Below are 9,785 nucleotides of genomic sequence, written 5' to 3'. Positions count from 1 at the left end.
ATGATAGCAAACCTTTTTTCAGTATTTGATCCGACTTCCTCTTTTTTATCTAACTGATTAAGAATACTAACTCCACTCTTATTTATAATAATATCTTTTTGATTAATCCCTTCACGACTTCAATTTTTAGCTAAGAGAGTTTTAACGGGATTGAATCGGGAGATATCTCTCCTTATAGGCCCGGCAAGATTTGGTGCCAATATCCTAGTTATTGCCCTTTTCTTATTTATTAAATAAAAAAAAACTAATTTTTTTAGCTGAAAGTAAGGAGCGACATTAAAACTTAAAACGAACAGAAATTACTCCGTATATGAAATGGGTTGTCCCCTCCGCAATCCCTCGCTCTTTACGCTAAAGCTTTTAATTGTTTTAAAAAGTAGAATTGTGGCAAAAAGTCAAACTTTAGCGTAAAGAGCGAGGGATTGTGGAGGGGACAACCCATTTCATATACGGAGTAATTTCTGTTCGTTTTAAGTTTTTATGTCGCTCCTTACTTTAAGCTAAAAAAATTAGTTTTTTTTATTTAATTTCTGAACGTTTTTGAATTAATGCATGTTTGGTTTTGGCTCTCCACACATAAATTATTAAAATGAAATTTGCATATTAATTCCTTTTTTGGCTAAATGGCTTTCTCTTAGTTTTGATCAGATGATTTTGAGAAATAAGGGGTGAGGAAGGAGGCCTAGTTGCCCTGTAATTTTTCGGTTACTTAAAAAAGCAACTAGAACTTTTAATTTTAACGAACGTTTTTATTAGTAAAAAATATGCGTAACTTAAGAATTAACTTACGTAACAAACTTTCATAACCTTATATTTTTATTATATATACGAGGGGGTTTGTACCCTCGTTAATACCTCGCTCTTTACACTAAATCGTAAGTTTTGTCCCAATTCTTTAAGAATGGCCCCTGAATCAGAAAGGCCGTAGAATAAATAGTTGAAATTACTAAAAATACTTTAGCATAAAGAGTAAGGTATTTATATCCTCCTAAATACCTCGCTCTTTATGCTAAAGTATTTTTAGAACCCCTCATATGCGTAATAATCTCTGTTAGTTTTAAGTTTCAATGCTACTTCTTCCTTTCATTTGAAAAAACGTTTTCATGTTTATTTTTCATTGTTTTCTTATAGTAATGCTAGAGAATCCTGCGCCCTTTTCATTGAATTTTTCTTCCCCCATGACAGATTCCTCCAAGGAAAGATCCTCCAACATAGCCCCCTCTCCTCAGCCCCACCCCCAAATAAAATAAAATCCCCCTGAAAACGTCTGTACACTTCCCAATAACCATTACTATATGTAAACACTGGTCAAAGTTTGTAACTTGCAGCCCCTCCCCCAGGGATTGTGGGGGAGTAAGTCATCCCCAAAGACATAGTTATTATGGTTTTCGACTATGCTGAACAAAATGGCTATCTCAAAAATTTTGATCCGTTGACTTTGGGAAAAAATGACCGTGGGAGGGGGTCTAGATGCCCTCCAAATTTTTTGGTCACTTAAAAAGGGCACTAGAACTTTTCATTTCCGTTAGAATGAGCCCTCTTGCGACATTCTAGGACCACTTGGTCGATACGATGACCCCTGGGAAAAAAAAAACAAATAAACACGCACCCGTGATTTGTCTTCTGGCAAAAAATACAAAATTCCACATTTTTGTAGATAGGAGCTTGAAACTTCTACAGTAGGGTTCTCTGATACGCTGAATCTGATGGTGTCATTTTCGTTAAGATCCTACGACCTTTAGGGGGTGTTTCCCCCTATTTTCATAAATAAGGCAAATTTTCTCAGGCTCGTAACTTTTGATGGGTAGGAGTAAACTTGATGAAACTTATATATTTAAAATCAGCATTAAAATGCGATTCTTTTGATGTAGCTATTGATATCAAAATTCAATTCTTTAGAGTTTTGGTTACTATTGAGCCGGGTCGCTCCTTATTACAGTTCGTTACCACGAACTGTTTGATTTTATTTAAAAATTTTATTGGTTTATTTCCCTATATTTTTACTGCTACTAGACATTTAACGGTCACTTTAAGACTCGCAGTTCCTCTCTGAATCTCTTTTATCATGTATACTTGGATTAAGGAAACCACAAATGCTTTAGCCCATCTTGTACCTTTAGGAACACCGGCACCTTTAATGCCTTTCATGGTAGTAATTGAAATCATTAGAAATATAATTCGGCCTATTACACTCTCTGTCCGACTTGCGGCCAATATAATTGCCGGCCATCTCCTATTGACTCTTTTAGGAGCTCAAGGTAACCTAGAAAATATCTATATTACTGCAATTGTAGTCTTTTCACAGACTATCTTATTGATATTGGAATTCTCTGTGGCTATTATTCAATCTTATGTTTTTATGACTCTAATGACTCTCTACGCAAGAGAATAATGAATCAATTAAATCACCCATATCATTTGGTTAACGTTAGACCTTGGCCCTTAGCTATTGGAATAAGAGCTTTTGCAATGACTTCAGGACTTGTCAAGTGGTTTCATTCTTTTGATAGAATGCTGTTTTTTACAGGATTAGTCACAATCATATTTGTTTCGTATCAATGATGACGGGACGTATCACGAGAAGCTACTTTTCAAGGAATACATTCAACGAAGGTTGGATTTGGGTTACGATGAGGAATAATCTTATTTATTATTTCTGAAGTTTTCTTTTTTGTCTCTTTCTTTTGAGCATTTTTTCACAGAAGTTTGTCGCCAAATATTGAAGTTGGGGCCTTATGACCCCCAATTGGAGTAGAGAGTTTTAATCCATTTCAAGTACCCCTGCTTAATACGAGTATCCTCCTGGCTTCAAGGGTTACAGTAACTTGAGCCCACCATGCCTTAATAGAAAATAATTTTGATTAATGCCTCCGGGGACTTCTAATTACTGTGTTGCTGGGATTATATTTTTCATTTCTTCAAGGGTTGGAATATATAGAAGCCTCATTTACTATTGCAGATAGAATCTATGGGTCTACATTCTTTTTACCAACAGGTTTTCATGGTTTGCATGTACTTATTGGTACTATTTTTCTCATAATTTGTATTTTACGTCATGCTAAGTGCTACTTTTCCCCCCAACATCATTTCGGGTTTGAGGCTGCAGCTTGGTATTGACACTTTGTTGACGTTGTGTGATTATTTCTCTACCTTTCTATCTACTGATGAGGGGAATAGAATCTTTCTAGTATAAATATTATACTTGACCTCCAATCAAGGGATCCTATTAGGGAAAGATAATTATTTTAATTTGATTAAGAATTTTTTATGCTTGTTTTTATCATGTTAACCCTCGGAGTGTTTGTGAATAAAAAAGTCTCTCTGGATCGCGAAAAGAGTTCCCCATTTGAATGCGGATTCGATCCTTTGAATTCCTCTCGTACCCCCTTTTCTATTCGGTTCTTTGTTATTACTCTAATTTTTCTTATTTTTGATGTAGAGATTACTCTACTCCTACCTATAGTATATTTGAACATGTACCCGACAACCTACCTAATTATCTTCTTTTCTTTCATCCTTGTTGTGGGGGGTATTTTATGAGCGAAAGGAAGGTGCCCTCAGATGAATTAAATAATTGTTAACTTTATTAAAGATTACTCTATTCAGGAGAATAGTTTAAATAGAACACTGGGTTTGCATCCTAAAAGAGGAATATTCCTTCTCTCAGAGTGAGAATTGATGTTATCAAATCCAGTTTCACCCGAATTTAGGCCCTTCGGCCCCCACTCTTTAGCAGAAGCTAATTAATAGCGCTTCATTGTTAATGAAGTGAAAGGGATGACCCCTGTTAAGAGGCAGGAAGAAGGATGGGAGCTGCTAACTCTTCAACCGCGTAGTTAAATTCTACTCACTGTCTATTTATGTAGTATATTTAATACGATGCATTTTCAATGCATAGATGGACAAATGTCCTTTAAATATTTCCAGGAATCATCCACCCCAACATCTTCAGTGTTGTGCTCTTGTTAAGCTATAGAAATATATGAATAATGTGAATAATAAAGAAGCCAAGATAAGTACCTTATATGGGGAGGAGGTTAAAAACGAAAATAGAGATGAGCCCTATGATAGATTAGTGACGGCCCCACTTCTTCTACCCAACCACAATCACCCTCATGATAAAGGAGTTCACCCATAACTAGGGGTATGAAGCTTATTCGCCCCGTAATTAATGGTAAAAATAATATTCTACTTACATAATGTCTTAGGCTTAAACTAAGTGATTTGACAAAGTAAGGTAAGATCACCCCTGCTATGATAAGAGAGAGAAGGAGAATCTTTTCAAATGCGCCTAAGACGATTCTTACGTCCCCCAGAAAACATCAATAAAAGATGTATCCTCCTATAACAGCCCCTAAATAAAGAACAAAAAGAGGAGTTAGATAATCCCCTTCTTCGTCCCTGTACTGGCAGCTTAAATTATAATTATAGGATCATAAACATATTATTGCAATTCGGGAAGAAAAAGTTCTTGTTAAAAGACATGAAACTAATATGAGTACACTAGGAATTAATATACATAGGCAATCTGAAGATTCAATAATTAAGTCTTTTGAAAAGAAGCCCGATAAAAATGGAAATCCCATTAATCTAAGAGAGCACACTAAGATAATATAACTAGTGTAAGGGAGTATCTTGGATACTCCCCCTATTCGACGTATGTCTTGTACCCCTAGTGAATGAATTACGACCCCCGAGCATTTAAAAAGAAGGGCCTTAAAAAGTGCATGGGCAAAAAGATGAAAGTAACAAAATAGCGTAAGCCCTAAACCTAGAGAAAATATTATTACTCCTAGCTGGCTTAGTGTAGATAATGCAATTACTCGTTTTAAATCGTTTTCTCCGAACGCAGCCAGACCTGAAAAAAGGAAGTTAAAGCCCCTATGATAAGAAGTAAGAAACACCCTCTCTCTTCAAACGAAGGAGACAAACGAATCATCAGATAAATTCCGGCTGTTACTAGTGTGGACGAATGAACTAAAGATGAGACGGGGGTAGGAGCTGCTATGGCTGCTGGTAGCCATGCAGAAAAAGGTAGTTGAGCTCTTTTGGTAAAAGAAGATGAAATAAAGAGGAGCATGATTGATAGGGAGAAATATCTTAAGAATATGTAGTCTCAACTCCTAGAGTAAAATATCAGCCCTAGTGACCATAAAATTAATACATCCCCTACTCGATTTCTTAAAATAGTAATTATTCCTCTAGAAGAAGAAGTATAATTTTTGTAAAATATGATTAATAAATATGAAGTAATGCCTAACCCGTCTCAACCTAATATTAGTCTTAATCCGTCCGAAGATATGATTAACAGAACCATAGATGAGATGAATCCTAATATTATGTATTTGAAACGATTAACAAAAATTTGGTCTCTTATATAATAAGAAGAATAAATTATCACTTGAGAAGAGATTAAGAGAACTAAGAAAATAAATGATAGTCCTAACCAATCAAGGCACACTTGATAATCCAAATGCAAGAAGGATATTTTTAATAAGTAAATTTATCTGATAAAAACAATAGGAATGAGCAACAGATACTCATTACTCTGGTAATTAGTAAAATGTAACCTGATACGAAATATAACAATACTGTCAGAAATGATTCTCCTTTAGTTCCACGATCTAATATTCTCTTTAAACTATAACAGTAGACGAGAATTAAAGTCAGTAGGGGGATCAGATGAGCTCTTCCGATTAGATATTCCTTTAAGTTATATTCTAATCAACTAAAAATATATAATCTTTCCCCATGACTAGTGCTAGAGTATAAATAAATGCAATAACAAGATGAAAAAAAAACATAAGGTTCCAGATAAAGATACTACTATCCAGTCTAAACTGAATGCGCCGATAAAAAAAATATATTTCGGAAAAGAAGTTAAGCGGTGGGGGCAGTCCTATATTGAAGAAACTAAGACCAAGTCATCAAAAACATAGATATGGAAAAAGAGAGATTGTTCTGCGAGTAAGAAATAATCTATGACTTCAAATACGCATATAAAATAGATAACTTAAATAAAATAATCCAGAAGAACAAATCCCGTGAGATACCATTATTAAAATTGATCTTATGTTGGTGTAAGTACAAGATATAAGTATACCTAGAATAACAAATGGTAGTTGGGCTACGAAAGAGTAAGCAATTAAGGATTTGACATCGGATTGACGTAAGCAAATCAAGCAGCTGAAGATCCTACCTACTAAGCAAACCCCTATTAATGTTGTTTCTCTGTAAATGTTTAGTCCTTGTACCAAGTAGAGGCCGTAACCCCCTAGCTTTTAGAGAATGGCAGCTAACACTATAGAACCAGTAACTGGAGCTTCTACGTGAGCCCTAGGTAATCAAATGTGTGCAAAATAGACTGGAAGTTTCACTAGGAACGAAAGTATAGCTAACAAAAAGATTGTCTTGTCTATGAAATTTCCCCAAAATTGCAAGAAGGATGACGAATAAACGCTCGTGTGAGCAATAATGATGAAGAGTAAAGGTAAAGAAGATAATAGCGCATAAAATAAGAAATAATAGGAAGCAGGTAGCCGCTCTGGCTGATAACCTCACCCGAGAATTAAAATAATTGCGGGAATTAAAGAGCACTTAAAGAAAACGTAAAATAAAATGAATGACTGCGTAGTAAAAGTAAGTCATAAAAGGACAAACAAGCTTACGAGAATAATTCTATAACTTAATGGCCAACTTGGCTTTACTCTAATAACTATTAAAAAGAAAATTCCTGAAGTTAATGTTAATAAAGTAATCCCTCAATCTAAATGAAATTCTGATATTAACTTATATATTAATATCAAATATGCTAAACTTGAGGTAAAGAACCATTTATTCATTTAAAACTGCACTTGATCTGATCCTGACGAACGTACTAAAGATACCAGTACTGATAATCCTAAAGCTCCCTCACAAACTGTAATTCTAAGAAAGATGAATGCGTTAACTATTCTCATATAATTTGAATATATTAATAATCCAAACAATACAAGAACGAGAAATTCTAATCTCAATAGATTTACTAAAAGATGCTTATTTCTTGAAGAAAAGATTAATAATCCTAAAAAAAGTGATAAGTAGATTATTATGATTGACTGAGTAGTTAAAAAATAATGTCGGTCTTGTAAACCGAATTTAGAGGAATCTCTCGGTCTTCAAAAGAGTTATTAACATCTTTAACTTCCAAAGTTAATATTTTTATTAAACTACCTTTTGACATGCTAAGATCTATTGTTGTTATTTCTATATTTATACTTCTAATAGATCATCCTCTTGCTTTTACACTCTCGTTATTCGTCCAGACTTTGTTGATTTGTATTATACTTAAAAATGTTTCCCTATGAATTTCATTAATTCTTTTTTTGATATTTTTATGAGGGATTCTAGTAATATTTAGTTATGTATCTTCACTGAGAGCTAATGAGAAATTTGCTGTTGATTTAATCCCATTCATATGAGTGCTCCCTATAGTTATCTTCTCTTTCTTAGTTTTGAATAAGAATTTCATGTTTATCGGCTCTTCTTCGGAATACCTCTATCCTGCGGATTTCATGGTCATCAATTTTAATGTTAATAGACTTACTGTATTAGCCTACTCATTTATAGTAGTGTATTTATTTTTAGCGCTCCCGCTGGTTATTGATTTTTTGAACAGCAATAAAAAACCATTACGGTCAATGATCTAGTGGTTCCGTGATCTTAGAAAATAAAATGTTATCTCTACGTAAGACGCAACCTACCCTTAAAATTATTAATTCTGCCTTGGTGGATCTACCTGTGCCGGCCAACATTTCTATTTGATGAAACTTCGGCTCTCTCCTGGGTCTATGCCTTGTTATCAAAATTGTTGCTGGGCTTTTTTTAGCGATACATTACATAGCGAGAGTGGACTTAGCTTTCTCTAGAGTAGCCCATATTTGCCGAGATGTCAACTACGGTTGACTACTCCAGACTATTCACGCCAATGGTGCCTCTTTTTCTTTATTTGCATTTATTTTCACATTGGTCGAGGAATATATTATGGTTCTTTTCATTATTTTGAGACATGAATGACCGGAATTGCTCTTTTATTTCTTGTAATAGCCGCTGCATTTTTAGGGTATGTTCTCCCGTGAGGTCAAATGTCCTTTTGGGGGGCTACTGTAATTATAAACTTAGCATCTACCGTACCTTATATTGGTAATGACGTGGTGCAATGATTATGAGGGGGATTTGCTGTTGATAATCCCACTCTGACGCGATTTTTCACTTTTCATTTTTTAATCCCCTTTCTGGTGGCCGGTCTAACAATGATTCACCTTTAACTCCTTCATCAAAGAGGTTCTAATAATCCTCTTGGAATTAACGCCAACTTAGACAAATTACCATTCCACCCTTATTTTATTATTAAGGATACTGTGGGATTTATAGTCCTTATCTTTTTTCTTGTAACCCTCTCCTTAACTAGACCTTATCTTCTGGGAGACCCGGACAATTTCATTCCTGCTAATCCATTAGTTACCCCAGCCCATATCCAACCGGAATGATATTTTCTATTTGCGTATGCTATTTTACGATCTATTCCTAATAAACTAGGAGGGGTAATCGCCCTTGTTTCTTCTATCCTTATTCTTGTGTCCCTTCCCTTTACATTTAAGCCTAAGTTTCGAGGTCTTGAATTCTGTTCTGTTGCCCAACCTTTGTTTTGATCCTGGGTATCAGTGTTCTTACTTCTTACATGGACTGGAGCACGACCTGTAGAAGACCCCTATATTTTTCTAGGACAGATTCTTACATGTGCTTACTTCTCATATTTTGTATTTACTCCAATTATTATTAATTCAAATGACAAAATTGTCTAGTTAGACCCCTTGACCGATTAAAGCATCTGTTTTGAAAGCAGAATAAGGTTGATTATACAACCAGGGGTCTTTATTTTTAACCCCCTTGAGAAAAGCTTCAATAAAAACAGAGGAATATTAAAGACACTGGTAGAAGACTTTTCCAGCATAAATATATTAGGTTATCATAACGATAACGAGAGTAAGAACCGCGTCTCCAAAGATAAAAGTACACCACTAGACAGAATATAAAAAAGCTTATACCCCCAAATACTACACTAAATAATAAAGATATAAAAAGAAGGCTAGCATATTCTGATAATATGATTAGAGTGAAGCCGACTCCTATATATTCTGTATTGAAACCCGACACTAACTCATATTCCCCCTCAGCTAAATCGAGTGGGGTACGGTTAGTCTCTGCCAGAATTGTAATAAATCGGCACAGTCCTAAAGGAAAACATAAGTATAGAGGTCAACCTAAGTAAGAGGATTTAACTAGATACCCTTCTAGGCAAAGCTTTTTAAGTAACATTAAAGGGGAAAGAATAATAATAATCAGAGATACTACATAAGAGATGGTCTGTGCCCCTGCACGAATTCTTCCTAACAAAGAATACTTGGAGTTAGAGGACCAGCCTGCCACCATAATTCTGTACACTCTCACTCTCATTGCGCAAATGACTAAAAGGAATGATAGGTTAAATTTTGCACCATGAGAAATAAATGGGACTAGAGTTCATAAAAAAAGGAAAGAAATAAGCTGAACACAGGAGCAACAAGATACGGTATGAAATTAGAAATAAAAGGAAGTGAGACTTCCTTACAAAATAGTTTGATCTCGTCAGAAAAAGGCTATAGGATCCCCAGAAAGCCGACTTTATTTGGACCCTTACGTAATTGAATGTAGCCCAAAATCTTTCGTTCTAATAGTGTTAAAAAAGCAACTGAACCTAAAACCAT

At 34.9% G+C, this 9,785-nt stretch overlaps 4 pseudogenes; 2 read left to right on the top strand and 2 right to left on the bottom strand.

Moving 5' to 3' along the window:
• LOC136024611 (ATP synthase subunit a-like) lies at positions 1-2,392 on the top strand (annotated as a pseudogene).
• Positions 2,393-2,406: 14 nt separating this feature from the next.
• Positions 2,407-3,117, top strand: LOC136024668 (cytochrome c oxidase subunit 3-like; annotated as a pseudogene).
• Positions 3,118-4,037: 920 nt separating this feature from the next.
• Positions 4,038-5,544, bottom strand: LOC136024667 (NADH-ubiquinone oxidoreductase chain 5-like; annotated as a pseudogene).
• A 258-nt stretch (positions 5,545-5,802) lies between these two features.
• LOC136025571 (NADH-ubiquinone oxidoreductase chain 4-like) lies at positions 5,803-9,785 on the bottom strand (annotated as a pseudogene).

This window comes from Artemia franciscana, chromosome 3, assembly GCF_032884065.1.
Source record: "Artemia franciscana chromosome 3, ASM3288406v1, whole genome shotgun sequence".
In the NCBI taxonomy this organism is placed as follows: Eukaryota; Metazoa; Arthropoda; class Branchiopoda; order Anostraca; family Artemiidae; genus Artemia; species Artemia franciscana.
This window is presented reverse-complemented; position numbering and strand designations above follow the sequence as displayed.